The sequence below is a fragment of the Polypterus senegalus genome, chromosome 13 (genome assembly GCF_016835505.1).
Source record: "Polypterus senegalus isolate Bchr_013 chromosome 13, ASM1683550v1, whole genome shotgun sequence".
Taxonomy (NCBI): Eukaryota; Metazoa; Chordata; class Cladistia; order Polypteriformes; family Polypteridae; genus Polypterus; species Polypterus senegalus.
In genome coordinates this window covers 15523825-15540121 of record NC_053166.1, presented here as the reverse complement: position 1 = coordinate 15540121, position 16297 = coordinate 15523825, and positions in this window count along the sequence as shown.

Here is a 16297-nt window from a genome sequence, read left to right as displayed (position 1 = left end):
TTGTAAAACATACCGGCAAGGCAGTGACCACCACAGGGGTCTCCACGTCCTCCTTTTGACTCGACATGAAATGAGATTCTACCGTCTCCACTCCGAAAGTCTTTTTTTTTTCCCCTCAATTTCACCTGTGGCAAATACATCTTTTTATAGCAACATCAAATCATTTGTAGTACAAAGGTTTTCAGTTCATTTCCTAGATATAATACCCCCTCACAGTCCTGGGTGTCTTCACAGAAGTCCTTGTTAGATAAATGCTCCATTACTCAAAACATGAATAGTCTTTAAGACTTCTTTTTAACTCCCAAGATGAGATGATCTAATAGCGGCTCGGCTTTTGGTTAAATAAGTCCGCTGAAGGCATCCGTGAAATATTCGCGGGCTGCCTTTTTATTATAAGACATTGTCTCGTCTTGGGCGCTTCCGAGGCGCTGAATTAAAAAAGGTGATTTATACATAGGATGTGATCACTGCGCTCATATTAATTAATGATGTGCAGGCATTAGAATTTTAAAAAGTGCCATGAATCCCAGTAGTTATGAAACTGGGGCACATTAATGCTCTCTATTTAGTTTGCCTGAAGTCCACTTTGAAAATTGGCCATCTCTCCATCTTTTGCTCAGACGATTCAGTAAGGCAGCCCTAATGGGCATTTGCTCTCATCAGGCTCCTCAGCAAGGCGAACGAGCGCGTGTGTCTGTGTGTCGATCATCCATTAAAGAGAAACGCAAACTCTCGTAGCACAGGGACTTGATTCATCGATACCCTCACGGCATAAAGAAGGTCTGCTCTTTGTCGCTAAATTAAAATGTTACAAATTCATAAGGTGATGGGAAAAGAACAATAACGATGCGAAAAATAATGATTTTTCATAACAAGGAGATAATTCCTTGGCTTTAAGGCAAAGCAGAAGGCGAGCAGATTCACAGATTCATTTTAGTTCATCTACATTGACGTGAGTGTTACACGTTCATCGTTTACTTTTAATTAAAACACTATTCACTAGAGAAAGCTGAGCATATTTAATTATGTATGGCAGCCTTGCCCGAAACATACCCTTCATTTACCCTTAATGAAGTTACAATAAAAAGGAGGTGTTGAGGTTCTTCCAGTTTCAAGAAGTTACTCCAAAGCACCTCATTAAACACAGTGGAATATTTATCTGTGCAAACATCAAAACTATGATATTTACTAGACTATATATTTAGTATATGTATTAGTCCCATGAACAATTAAACTTCAGCTATAGCTTCTCAATTTAAAAAAAAAATATGAAAATTATAATCGGGATCAGTCAGATGAATAGTGTGTCGCTCACAATAGTCAATTGTTTGTGGACACTGACCGTAGCAGTCAAATATCTGGACTCATCCAAACATTTTTAAGTTTTTGGTAAAAATCATTTTCTTTGAAGATAGATTAATTTGGTTTAAAAATGCAACCTAGGCATTAATATTGTTTTTCATGGCTACTAGCTGTGTGACCGTCTGAGACAGAATTAACTATCAATAATCAAATTAAAACCTCGGTGTTAACATTTACAGTGCACCATGCATTATGGCTGTTTTATGCTATTTAGTATGAGATTTTTAAAAGCAGTGTTAATGTTTGTGATGCGCCATCTGTTGGAATGGCAAATTCTATGCATTTTATTACTGAAAATCTTTGCCGGGAGCCATCTGTTGGAATGACAAATGCAATGCATATGTCTCTGTTTTATGCTATTTGGTATGGGATTCATAAAGGAAGTGTTATTGTTTGTGAGGTGCCATCTGATGGAATGGAAAATTCTATCCATTTTATTACTATAAATGTTTGTGACAATCCATCTGTTGGAATGACAACTCTATTATATTCCATTTGGTATGCAATTCATAAAAACAGTATTAATGATTGTGATATGCTATCTGTTGGAATAACAAATGCAATGCATGTGTCTATATTATAAATTATTTGGTATCAAATTCATAAAAGGACTGTTAATGTTTGTGAGGCGCCATCTGATGGAATGGAAAATTCTATCCATTTTATTACTAAAAATGTTTGTGACAAGCCATCTGTTGGAATGACAAGTCTACTATATTCCTTTTGGTATGCATTTCATAAAAACGTTATTAATGTTTGTGATGCACCATCTGTTGAAATGACAAATGCAATGCATGTGTCTGTGTTATATACTATTTGGTATGGGATTCATAAAGGAAGTGTTAATGTCTGTCAGGCACCATCTGATGGAATGACATCTATTGTATTACTAAAAATTCTTGTGACAAGCCATCTGTTGGAATGACAACTCTTTTATAACCTACTAGTCGAAACACCCAGTATTGCCCAGGAGGAAAATAAAGTTTTTTTTTTAATTGTGTGAGAAAAACATAATTAAAAAAACACAACTTTAAAAATAAAAATAAATTAACAAACAATAAACCAGGGTTCGCTTCCCGGGTACTTCCAGCATGGAGTTTGCATGTTCTCCCCATGTCTGCGTAAGTTTTCTGCGGTGGGCTGGTGCCCTGTCTGGGGTTTGTTTCCTGCCTTGCGCCCTGTGTTGGCTGGGATTGGCTCCAGCAGACCCCCATGACCCTGTAATTAGGATATAGCAGGTTGGATACTGGATGGATGGATAAAGACTCACTAATGTCCTTGTCTTGTGGTCTTCTATGTATGTTATCATCTAGTTGACGCTCGGAACCGGCCAACTGTATTTAATTTGAAAAGCAACAGGGGCGCAGTGCTGCTCAAAAATAAAAAATGCTGGAAGTCACCTCCAGTTTGCCCTCGTGTTTTTTTTAACTGTTTGAGAAAAACATAATAAAAAAACACAACGTTAAAAATAATAATAAAATAAAGAAGGATATAGCGGGCTGGATAATGGATGGATGGATAAAGACTCACTAATGTCCTTATCTTGTGGTCTTGTGTGTATATTATCATCTAGTTGACGCTCAGAACCGGCCAACTGTATTTAATTTGAAAAGCAACAGGGGCGCAGTGGCGCTCAAATATAAAGTATGCTGGCAGTCGCCTGGTATATACTAACTGTGTAAGCCCGTGCTGTTAAAAGCACAGGATCCTTGAAAGTATTGAATCGTAAGAAGTACTCTGGGCATCTCTCTGCTAGAAGGACTCATGTTGCCAACGTGCTCGCATCATTTGTGTATTAGCAGCTAAGCGATGGTCTTTCTTAGGAGTTTTCCTTTATACTTGCGTAACCTCGGCGATGAAGCCCTCACTCCGACTCTACGTCTCACTTCCGGGCCGGACAGACACACACACTTCCACGCGTAGAACTCTATTTAATCTCAAAAGCAGCAGGCGGGCGCGGTGGCGCTCAAAAATAAAGAATGCTGGCAGTCACCTCCAGTTCGCCCCCTGGTGGTCGTTCCGAGTGTCAACTGGATGATAACGCGCATACAAGACCACGAGATCACCCCCCCACCCTACCCAGAAGGGGGTGGGTTAGGGTTGATTTGACCCTACAGTATTTTTAGTCGACCAATAAGAAACAAGTGTACCAAGATTCATGAAAATCGCTCCAGCCATTCGGAAGTGATGCTGAAACATACATACACACGTTGACATTTATATATATAGATCTGGTATGCAATTCATAAAAATGGTGTTAGTGTTTGTGATGAGCCATCTGTTGGAATGACAAATGCTATGCATTTTATTGCTAAAAATATTTGGGATGTGCTATCTGTAGGAATGACAAATGCAAAGCATTGTATTACTAAAAATGTTTATGATGCACCATATTTTGGGATGACAGAGACATATAACAGCAGGTCATGTCACTCGCAGAAGTTCTCAGATAATTCTGCACTCATGAGGTATGTTGATAAGGGGGGACGAGACAGAGGAGAGGAGTCAGGTGGAGGACTTTGTTTCTTGGTGCAAAGAGAATTGTCTGCATCTCATCTTAGCATCAGCAAAACCAACTGCTTATTGACTTTCACCGCACCAAACAGCCTCTGTGTCCGGTCACTATTCCAGGAGTGTATGTAGAGAGAGTCCACGTCAATGACAGGATGGACTGGTCTCAGAACACCAGGTATCTAGACAAGAAAGGGCAGGGCAGGCTCATTTACCTTAGCCGACTGCAGTCTTTCAATGTGGGAAGTGACATCCTTCACATCTTGGACAACTGTGTGATGGTCAGTGTGAGCTTCTACACTGTGGTGGGCTGGGCTGATAACATCACTTCAAGAGAGCGGGCCCACCGAATAAACAAGCAAATCAGAAGGGCTGACTCAGTTATGGGGTGCACTCTGGACCCCCTGGAGGCCATGGAGGGGATAATGAAGACAAAACTGAGTGCTGTTATGAACAATGCCACACATCCTTCCTGTGACCCACCAACACTGAGGATTTTCAGGGAGTGAATTACTCAGCAGAAGCGTCAAGAAACGCAACAGCATTAGCAATATGGCTGTATAGCGCCACACTGGGACTGAGACTACCAAGTCAGAAGTTTTGTTTTAATGTTCTTGTTTTTCAGTCATTCTGGTGTGTGTTCAGACCAAAGTGTGTATTTATGTATATTTATTTGCACTATATTGATAAAAGTATTGGGATGTCGGACCATTACACCCACAGGGACTTCAGTGACATTGCATTCAAATACATAGACTGTAATATGGAGTTGGTCCCCCCTTTGCAGCTATAACAGCTTCCACTCTTCTTGGAAGGCTTCCCATTAGATTTTCGAGTGTTTCTGCGGGAATTTGTGCCCATTCATTCTGTAGAGCATTTATAAGGTCAGGCACTGATGCTGGATGAGAAGGCCTGCCTCGCAATCTCCATTCCAGTTCATTGCAAAGGTGTTGGATGGGGTTGAGGTGAGGGCTCTGTGCGGGCCACTCGAGTTCTTCCATACCAAACTCACCCTGTCCACCCTGTCTTTATGGGCCCTGCTTTGTGCACTTGGTGCCATCCCCAAACTGTTTCCACAACGTTGGAAGCATAGCATTGTTCATAACGTCCTGGTATGCTGAAGCATTAAGGTTGCCCTTTACTGGGAGTAAGGTGCCGAGCCCAAACCCTGACAAAAAAGCCCCACAGTATCATTCCTCCTCCACCAAACTTAACAGTTGGCACAATGCAGACAGGCAGGTAACATCCTCCCGGCATCCACCAAACCCAGACTTGCCCATCTGCCAATTATTCGTCACTCCACAGAACACATTTCCACTGCTTCACCATCCAATGGCGGTGTGCTTTTCACCACTTTCTCCGACACCTGGCGTTGGACTTGGTGATGTGCGGCTTGCATGCAGCTGCTCGGCCATAGAAACCCATTTCATGAAGTTTTTGTGCTTACATGGATGTTGACCCCGCTCTGTAACTTTACGTGGCCTACTGCTTTGTGGCCGAGTTGCTTTTGTTCCTAAACACTTCCACTTTTCCAATAATACCACTTACAGCTGACTACAGAATATCCAACAGAGATGTAATTTCACAAACCGTCTAATTGCAAAGGTGGCATCCTATTACAGTACCACGCCTGAAGTCACAGAGCTCTTTAGAACGATCCATTTGTTTTATTTTCAGAAATGTTTGTCAATGGAGACTGGTGGCAATGAAATACCTGAATTCAATAATTAAGAGGTGCGTCCCAATACTTTTGTCCATATAGACCATCCATCCAGTATATCCATCAATCCATCCATTATCCTAACCACTATATCCTAACTACAGGGTCACGGGGGTCTGCTGGAGCCAATCCCAGCCAACACAGGGCGCAAGGCAGGAAACAAACCCCGGGCCCACCGCAGCCATCCAGTATACAACCCGCTATATCCTAACTACTGGGTCACGATGGTCTGCTGGAGCCAATCCCAGCCAACAAAGGGCACAAGGCAGGAAACAAACCCCGGGCAGGGTGCCAGCCCACCGCAGCCATCCAGTATACAACCCACTATATCCTAACTACTGGGTTACAGGGGTCTGCTGGAGCCAATCCCAGCCAACACAGGGCACAGGGTAGAGTGCCAGCCCACCGCAGGGCACACACACACCCACCACATACTAGGGATAGTTTAGGATCGCCAATGCACCTAACCTGCATGTCTTTGGACTGTGGGAGGAAACTCACACAGACACAGGGAGAACATGCAAACTCTACGCAGGGAGGACCCGGGAAGTGAACCCAGGGCTCCTTACTGCGAGGCAGCAGCACTGCTCCACTGTGCCACCCTGTCCATATAGTGTACGTATTTATTTACTTAAAGAGCTTCTGCGAAGTCAAATTTACCCCTGGGGACAAATAAATTATGTGAATTTCCCCTTGGGATTAATAAAGTATCTATCTATCTATCTATCTATCTATCTATCTATCTATCTATCTATCTATCTATCTATCTATCTATCTATCTATCTATTATATAGTGCCTTTCATATCTATCTATCTATCTATCTATCTATCTATCTATCTATCTAAAGTGCTATCTGTGTGAAGTCTAGTGGCCATTTGGGGCAATGCAGGAGCCAAGACAAAAGTGAACTTCAGTCCACTATCTGCATGTATGGTGTCACACACGCACTCTTGGGGAGCAGCTAATGGGCTCAACAATGCGGTAAAACATGAAGAAAGTGGGTTTTGTACAGGGCAATAATGTCTCTCTCTCTCTCGTTCAACAGGAAAACTGAAGAATAAAACACACCGTTTGAAGACTGGCAGACGATCCCTCACACAAAATAAGAAAATCTTTACTTCCGACCTCACTTGACGACTACACTTCGAGCCTCAATGTTCCGCGTCATTTCCGCTCGACCTTCTTCCCAGCATTCCCTCTGTATTCAATTCATTCACTGCAATGTTGTCCTCTGTATGATTCATTTTGAATTAATAAGCCAGGAAAGGCTACTTTGGACCTTACAGTACACGATGCTAACACCCCAAATCTTTATGAGCGTGTTGTCTCAACTTCTTTCTTTCACAATGGTCACCATGCTGTATAAAAAGCAAGATGGAATGAAAAGAACCCTGCACCCTGAATGAATGCTTGTCATGGCATAAGAACTGTCGTCATCTTCTAGCAGTTCCTTCATTTTTTGCACCCGTTTAATGCAGTTTTAACGTTTCATTAAAGATTCTGTTAACAGTGTATGCAAAGCAGGAGCCAACATTGGGGAGCACTGCACTGTGCCACCGGGCACTCCTGTTCACTCCAGATATCATTTAGTGTTACTGGTCATCCCAACTTGCTCATCTTTGGGCTGTGGTAAGACAATGGGCATATCCAAAAAAAGTCTACTCAGGCTGTCTCCTCGAGCCGTGGGGTGGCAGTGCCATTCACTGTGCCACCCTGATGGCCTTCATAAGTTACGTGTGACAAACATTTGTTGGCATTGCTGGTTTCCATGTGCCGGGTTTCTCCAAACATCATGTTTGTCTCCCTCCCACCCTCTCGTGGACGGCTGCTCGCTCAAGTGACAGCAGTGTGACTAGGCACCAGACTTCAGTCTCACTTCAGCCCCTTGACTCGCCATGCGTGAAACTAAGAAAATCATCTCCTCCCAAGAATCCAGCCAGCCTGCTCTTCAAATCCTATATTTAAAAACTCATTCCAAGTGACTTTTTGTGATTAGGTGAAAGTTCTAGTTTTAAAAATTAATGACAGGTGAGAGTCCGGGCATTACAAATAATTTTAGGCCTAAACAGTTGTTCTAGTTGACTCAGAGTACCGGGGCAAGACTCTTAACAAAGACAGAAGACCACTGTGGCAAATACAAATATGGTGTGATCTGGGGCATTGAGAACCACATTCAGACCACAGGATAAGCGCCCCCTGAATGGCTTCACCAACATTTCTTCCAGCAGCCACCCAAGAGTTTCCTAGATGGACTCTCATCCAACTACTGGTTGGGCCCAAACATGCTTAGCTTCAGTTGAATGAGCTCATCTGAAGTGCATGTGGAAGGAGCTGAGGTGCTGTTTTTTGTGAGATTCGCATGCATCACCTTTCATTACAGACCGGAATGTTACTAGGAACAATAAAATGTGAAAACATCTAAGGGGGTGAATACTTTTTATAGACATTTTAAAGTGGAAGCAAAAATCTGTGAAAAAGTGAAAGTGCCAATGACTTCTTATCTGGCCTGAGGAAATTAAGGGCTGGACCAACCAGGAGCAGTTCCATCTCCTATACAGCAGGTGGCAGTGGTCCTCTTGTGGTGTCCCAGTTTGGACACCCGCAGGGGTGCATGGGAATTGGAATCCAGAACTGCAGCACTTGGTGCCATAAGAGGGTGCTGTTCAGGGGAAGAACACCATGGCTCCAGCGTGACCTAGAGGTGCTTCCAACAGGACACTAGGAAAAGAAAATCTGAGCACATCACACCAGTTCTGATGTAACTACACTGGTTACCTGCGTCATTCAGAATTGACTTTAAAATACTGCTTATGGTTTACAAAGCCTTAAATAATCTGCTCCATCCTAAATTTCTGAATGTCTCTCACCTTACACCCCAAATTGTAACCTTAGATCTTCAAATGAGGGTCTGCTAAGAATTCTAAGACCTAAACTTAAAAGAAGTGGTGAGCAGCCTTCTGCTCTTATGCACCTCAAATCTGGAGTTGCTGACCGATAGAAATTCGTCAGACTAACACAATGGAGCACTTTAACACACTGCTAAAAACTCATTATTGTAACATGGCTTTCTTATAGCTTCATTTTAGTGTAACCCTGATATTCTGTATATGCATTGAGATGTTGTTTTCATCATGGCTCTACAATCCGTACTAAACCCTACTGTCTCTTCTGTTCTTTTTCCAGTTTTCTGTGGTGATCTGCGCCCCCATCACCTGATCAAAGCACCATGATGTCCCCACATTGATGGATTGAAGGCCAGAAGTCAACATGACTGTCATCATCTAATTCTTCCACGTGAAGCCTGAAAGTCATGAGGACTGATTGAGATCATTTATGTGAGGTAGAATACCTAGAGGGAGCTGGGTGGTCATGTGGCCTTGGAACCCCTGCAGATTTTGTTTTTTTTTCTCTCGAGCCATCTGCAGTTTTTTTTTTTTGCTTTGTTTTTTTTCTGTCCTCCCTGGTCATTGGGCCTTACTTTTATTCTATGTTAATTAGTATTGCCAAATTTTATTTTTGTATATTTTTTTTTCTTCATCTCCTTTAAAGCACTTTGAGCTCCAACATCCATCCATCCATCCATTTCCTAACCCGTTGAATCCGAATACAGGGTCACGGGGGTCTGCTGGAGCCAATCCCAGCCAACACAGGGCACAAGGCAGGAACCAATCCTGGGCAGGGTGCCAACCCACCGCAGGACACACAAACACACCCACACACCAAGCACACACTAGGGCCAATTTAGAATCGCCAATCCACCTAACCTGCATGTCTTTGGATTGTGGGAGGAAACCGGAGCACCCGGAGGAAACCCACGCAGACACGGGAGAACATGCAAACTCCACACAGGGAGGACCCGGGAAGCGAACCCGGGTCTCCTAACTGCGAGGCAGCAGCGCTACCACTGCGCCACCGTGCCGCCCGAGCTCCATCATTTGTATGAAAATGTGCTATAGAAATAGATGTGGTTGTTGTTCTCTTTGCTTCTCCTCCATTGAGAAATGAGGTGCGTGTGGCTTTAAGGGAAGGCTGAACCTTCTCCTGATGGAATTAAAATCACTTGCAGTTATAAAGTCGGTGTCTTCTAATAGGTGAGTTCTTCTGTCCATGTTATTTACTACTACTCAAAGTTATTGTCTGCTTTTTAAATTTTTATTTATTTATTTATTTATTTATTTATTTTCATTTTTTTCATTTTTATTACAATTTAATTTAATATTGTTTCTTTGTATCAGTATACTGCTGCTGGATTATGTGATTTTCCCCTTGGGATTAATAAAGTATCTATCTATCTATCTATCTATCTATCTATCTATCTATCTATCATATAGTGCCTTTCCTATCTATCTATCTATCTATCTATCTATCTATCTATCTATCTATCTTATTTGTTGTCATGATCAGGGCTGGAATTTGGAGCCTTTTAGCCTTTCCCTATAGTAGGTGCCATTTTGGATACCGTTGTTAGGGTTGCATCTCCTGTTTCTAGGGGTGTGGTGTCTGGGATCGCGAGTTTAAGCTCATCACCAGATAGGATAAGAGGTCAGTGTTTGCACTGGGCTTTATCTGATCTATCGGTCAATCTTTCAAAGCCTCTCTTTATGATTCATTTTTGTGTCAAGCCTAATTTTCGACTTCTTGACTGTGATTTTTGCCTCTCGTCTGGGTTTTAGTTGCTTTGTTTTATTTTATTGTTATTTGTTGTGCCTTTTGCATGCATGTGGCTAAAGATCTGTGCTGGTATCGGCAAGGTTACTGATTCAAATCCAATTGCTACCAGAAGGATTCCTACTCTATCAGGCCCTTCAGCAAGTCCCTTAACCTGAACATTGCTTCATGGGTGCTTTACAGTGGTTACTCCTGAGCTCAGACCCCCATCCAAAGGTCATTTGAAAAGACAGTTTTCCCTCAGGGATTAACAAAGCAAATCAAATCAAAATTCAAACAATCAAATCTCCAGGTTAAACTCAAGCGATCGTTTTCTTGTTTTCCTGTCATGTTGAGTCAGGACAGTTGTCATCCCTTGAGTGATAGGTCTCTGTCCTTGCCTGAGTCCATCTCACACTTTCTGGCTGAAGAGTTCTACAGACGGGCCTTCCGGAGAAATGTCAGGTCAGCTCTGATTTACATCTTTGTCATCTGATGAAGTCCAAGCAGATCATGATACAAGCTGAAGGTCGGTCACATAGTTTGGGGAAGGCACAACCCTGTGATTATTAAAGATCATGAAAAGGTGTATCCTTGATGTCCTGGCTAAATTGCCAACCATGGCCTAGTCATTCTGACCCTTCCAAATCATCCCATGTCTCTAATTGGCTAACTATCTCTCACCACTTCACCACCTAATAGGCTAACGTGTGGTGAGCATAGTGGCACAAAATGGCTGCCGTCACATCATCCAGGTGGATGCGACACATTAGTGATTGCTAAAGTGGCTCCCCACTCACTATGTAAAGCACTTTGAGTAGTGAGAAAAAGTGCTATATAAATGTAAAGAATTATTATTATTATTATTATTATTTTTATTATTATTATCCCTGTGATCTGTAGCGATAGTAGGGAGCAGGTTGTGTAGACCCTGGAGAGGTGGAGATCTACTATAGTGAGGAGAGGAATGAAGGTCAGTAGGACCACCAAGACAGAATATATGTGTGTGAATGAGATGGAGGTCAGTGGAATGGTGAGGATGAAGGGAGTAGAGTTGGTGAAGATGGATGAGTTTAAATACTTGGGATCAACAGTACAGAGTAATGGGGAGTGTGGAAGAGAAGTGAAGAAGAGAGTGCAGGCAGGGTGGAGTGGGTGGAGAAGAGTGTCAGGAGTGATTTGTGACAGACGGGTATCAACAAGAGTGAAAGGGAAGGTCTACAGGACGGTAGTGAGACCAGCTATGTTATATGGGCTGGAAGACAGTGGCACTGACCAGAAAGCAGGAGACAGAGCTGGAGGTGGCAGAGTTCAAGATGCTAAGATTTGCATTGGGGGAGACGAGGATGGACAGGATTAGGAAAGAGGACATTAGAGGGTCAGCTCAGGTTGGGAGACAAAGTCAGAGAGGCAAGATTGTGTTGGTTTGGACATGTGCAGAGGAGAGATGCTGGGTATATAGGGAGTAGGGTGTTAAGGATAGAGCTGCCAGGGAAGAGGAGAAGAGGAAGGCCTAAGAGAAGGTTTATGGATGTGGTGAGAAAGGACATGCAGGTGAAGGGTATGACAGAACAAGATGCAGAGGACAGAAAGATATGGAAGAGGATGATCCGCTGTAGTGATCCCTAACAGGAGCAGCCAAAAGAAAGAGAAGAAGATTATTATTATCCCTGTTAAATCTGCTTTCTTAACAGGCCTAGTGTACTGCTAAAGCCCAGCAGAATGGGCAATGCCCGCTTTGTCCTACAGTCCCTCTGTCTAGAGCTACCACATTCTATTTGATCACATATGCATCAATAGTCTGCATTTACTTTAAATAAAGAGTTGGCTATTGTCTAACATCATGCTGTGGGAATATTGCTAGCAGAAACCAAAATCTGGGATCAGGCCTAGCTTTGCAACATTGGCTTTATATTACAGTAGTAGAGGGGCCCACTCTAGGTGGTACAATATTCTGTGGGGCATTGGCTTAAAAAAAGTTTGCAGACCCCTTGGTCTAGCACAGGGGTGCCCAGCTTCAGTTCTGGTGGGCTGCAGTGGCTGCAGGTTTTCATTCTAACCCTTTTCCTAATCAGTTTTCATTGCTAATCAGCTCCTTTTCCTTTCATTTTAATAGCCTTGTTTTTAAGGAGTCAGTCCTCTAAATTGATTTGTTTTTTCATTAAATGGCAGCCAATTAGAAATGAGATGTGAAACGAGCCGACAGATGACCAGCTAAATTGTGACATGAAACTCCAGCCAGTTTCTCTCCAACCAGTTACTTAATGAGAAGCCAATTCTTGCTGTTAATTAAAGCCGTTACTGAATATCAGGACTTGTTGCTACTCTTGTTCTGCCACAGCAGACTGTTGATTTTCTATTTATTCTAAGACCACCGTCGTGATGTTTTGGTGACCTGAGCAGACCAACATGACCAGGATCTTCACCTGGGTCTTGTTCAGAAAGCAGCCGCCATCTCCTTCTTGTTGTTTGTTTTAGACTGGCCTACCCCTACTACAAACCCTGAATTTAAGGTTCGCGGGGGTAAGGCCAGGTACACCAGGGTCCGTAATCTTAAAAATTTAGAGTAGGTGCCTAATCTTAATATAGTGTAAGGGTGCCTAATCTTAATAACAAGTGGCGTTCGCTTTCTGAACAAGATCCCTACACTTTTCTTTATTTTCAGGTTAGCTGGTTGTGTGGCGGTTTGTTTGGTGTCTCATTATTGATTGGATGCTCACTAAGGAAAAAGAAACAACTAAGTCACGAGTGTCAAACTCCAGTCCTGGAGGGCCATCGTGGCTGCAGGTATTCATTCTGACCATCTTCTTCATTAGTGACCATTTTTGGCTGCTAATTAACTTCTTTTTCTTTAGTTTTAATTAACTTCACTCAGGCCCCTTCGTTGTTTCTTTATCCTTAATGAGCAGCCAAACAATAACGAGATACAAAACAAGCCGCCACAGGACCAGCTCACCTGTGCCCATCACACAATATCTGAAAATAAAGAAAGGTCGGGGTCTCAGTAAGGTTGATCTCTCAGGTCACCAAAACATTTTGACGGCTTTCTTAGAAAAAACAGAAAATCAACAGTTTTGAAAATGTCTGCCGTGGCAGAATGAGAACAGCATCAAGCTGTGCAATTAAATAACAAGCTTAATTAACAGCAAGAATTGGCTTCTCATTAAGAAACTGGTTGGAGTGAAATTGGTTGGAATTTGACATTTCAGTTTAGCTCGTCATCTTTTGGCTCGTTTCAAATCTCTTTTCTGTTTGGCTGCCATTTAATGAAGAAATGAATCGATTCAGAGGACTGAATCCTTAAAAACAGGGTTAGTAAAATGAAATGAAAAGAAGATAATTAGCAGTGAATCCTGGTCACTGATTAGGAAAAGGGTTAGAATGAAAACCTGTAGCCACTGTGGCCCTCCAGGCCCAGAGTTCGACACCCCTGAACTAAGGGGTCTGAGTCACGTCAATTAACACGAAGGCAAAAGAAGTTAATCATCAGCATAATCTGCTCACTAATTAAGAAGATGGTTAAAATAAATACCTGCAGCCACTGTGGCCCACCATAACCGGAGTTGGACACCCCTGGTCTAGCAGATGCCTTACTCCAGGGAAGTCTAACTCCAGTCCTGGAGGGCCACAGCGGCTGCAGATTTTCATTCTAACCATCTTCTTAATTGGTGAGCAGATTTTGCTGCTGATTAACTTCTTTTGCCTTCGTGTTAATTGACGTGACTCAGACCCCATAGTTCAGGGATCTTTACTCCAGTCCAGGAGGGCCGCAGTGGCTGCAGGTTTTCATTCTAACCCTTTTCTTAATTAGTGACCCGTTTTTGGTGCTAATTGTTTTCAATTCATTTTAATTGACTTGATTTTTTAAGATATGTTTCCCGGAATTTCTTCATCGAATCTCTGAATTGCTTCATTTTTTTCTTTAAACAGAAATGTGGAGAAGGACAAACAAATTGTGATTGCATTCACTACACTGTTGGCACGCAGACTTATTCTGATAAACTGGAAGAACCCAAACTCTCCTCTTTTAAGTCAGTGGGAAACTGATGTGTTATATTATTTAAAATTGGAAAAAATCAAATACTCAGTTAGAGGATCTGTACAGACTTTTTTCAAAACATGGCAGGATCTAATCAGTAATATTTTAAAATAAGTTTATAAAGGACAGAGAATTTATTAATTTAGGTATTTTTACAAGCCTTAAATTTTACACCGTTTGGCTTGCTCTCTCTCTCAGGGGTGGGGATCGATCTGTTCTTAACATAATTCTTTTTTTTGTAAAAACTTGATTGCTATGTATTGATTGTAATAAAATTAATAAATAAAAATAAAAAAAAAATAAAAAATAAACAGAAATGAAATGTGAAGTGAGTGAGCCAACAGAAGACCAACCAAGTCAGGGCCTCAAACTCCAACCAATTTCACTCCAACCAGTTGCTTAATCAGATGCCGAGTCTTGTCATTAATTAAACTCGTTCTTTAATTCCATGGCTTGTTGCTGCTCTCATTGTTAAAACAGCAGACATTTCTGAAATTGTTCATTTTCTCTTTTCTTAGAGCTCTGGTCAAATGTTTAGGGGACCTGAGCAGATCAACATTCCTGAGACCTCCATCTTTCTTTATTTTCAGATATTGTATGATGGACACCAGTTGGTTTAGCTCATTTTGTATCTCATTATTGTTTGGCTGCTAATTAAGGAAAAAGACACAATTAAGGGGTCTGAGTCTTCAAGAGCAAGTCAATTAAAATGAATTCAAAAGAAGTTAATTAGCAGCAAAAGCAGGACACTCATTTAGAAAATAGAATGAAAACCTGCAGCCACTGGGGCCCTCCAGGACTGGAGTCGGAGATACCTGCCTTACGCAGACTTTCACATTTGTTCTAACACTTTTCTTAATTAGCGACCAGTTTTTACTGCTAAGTATTTATCTCTTATATATATTTCTCTTCTGGTTCATTCTGCTTACTCTTCAGATCGTTTCATCTCCACCTCCTCTAAATCCTATTGGATAGTATTGGGCGGTGTACTCCCGGCCCCTCTTCACCCATTGGGTGCAGTCAGACTATGTGGAAAATTAGTGGAAAATGGACTCACCTGTGCGGGAGGTGTCTCCTTCGGCCTTTCACGTTGACCAGTCAGGCGAAACGTTAGGATTTCTTTAATGTTTTTGCTATGAACGTTAGTGGTTTTACAAGGTTGTTAAAGTTTAGTTGAGGAGTGGCGGCCGGGACCTGCTTACTTTTCTAATTTTTAAACCTAAGCCAGAAACAAGAGAAAATCGGGTCACGTCAGCAAGGTGAAACAGGTAATTGTTGATATTATTATTATTAACCAGTTGGTTATTTCTTCACACAAATGTTTGACGAAGGCAATGCACTCTCACTACGACACAGGGCAGTAGATTTCGTTGCATCACATTGGGACAGATTTGGAGACGTTCTTCCTGTTGTTCTTTCCAACGCAAGTCGAGTTATCACAACAAGTCATGAGTACTATCAATACATGGCAACATCTGGAGTTTATGGTGGTGAAGCTGAAATTCAAGCTCTTTCTGAGATTCTCCGTGCTACCATTGTCATTTACTTCAACAAATCCCAAGGACAAACGTAAGGGGTCCTTTCATCGGAGCCACGTTTCAGCAGTGGCACGGCCAAATGGGGAGGCAGCTAGATGGATGAGGTCTCCAGGACTCTAAAAATATCCAAACCTAATTATGTCATATCATCTACTGTTAAACCGTACTTATAAAATTTTTATTATTATGCTGTCTTAAGGAATTGTTCCGTTGTGTATATTGTATTGTATTGACCCCCTACTTTTGACACCCACTGCACGCCCAGCCTACCTGGAAAGGGGTCTCTCTTTGAACTGCCTTTCTTGAGGTTTCTTCCATTTTTCCCTACAAGGTTTTTATTGGGAGTTTTTCCTTGTCTTCTCAGAGAGTCAAGGCTGGGGGGCTGTGAAGAGGCAGGGCCTGTTAAAGCCCATTGCGGCACTTCCTGTGTGATTTTGGGCTATACAAAAATAAACTGTATTGTATTGTATTGTATTGCA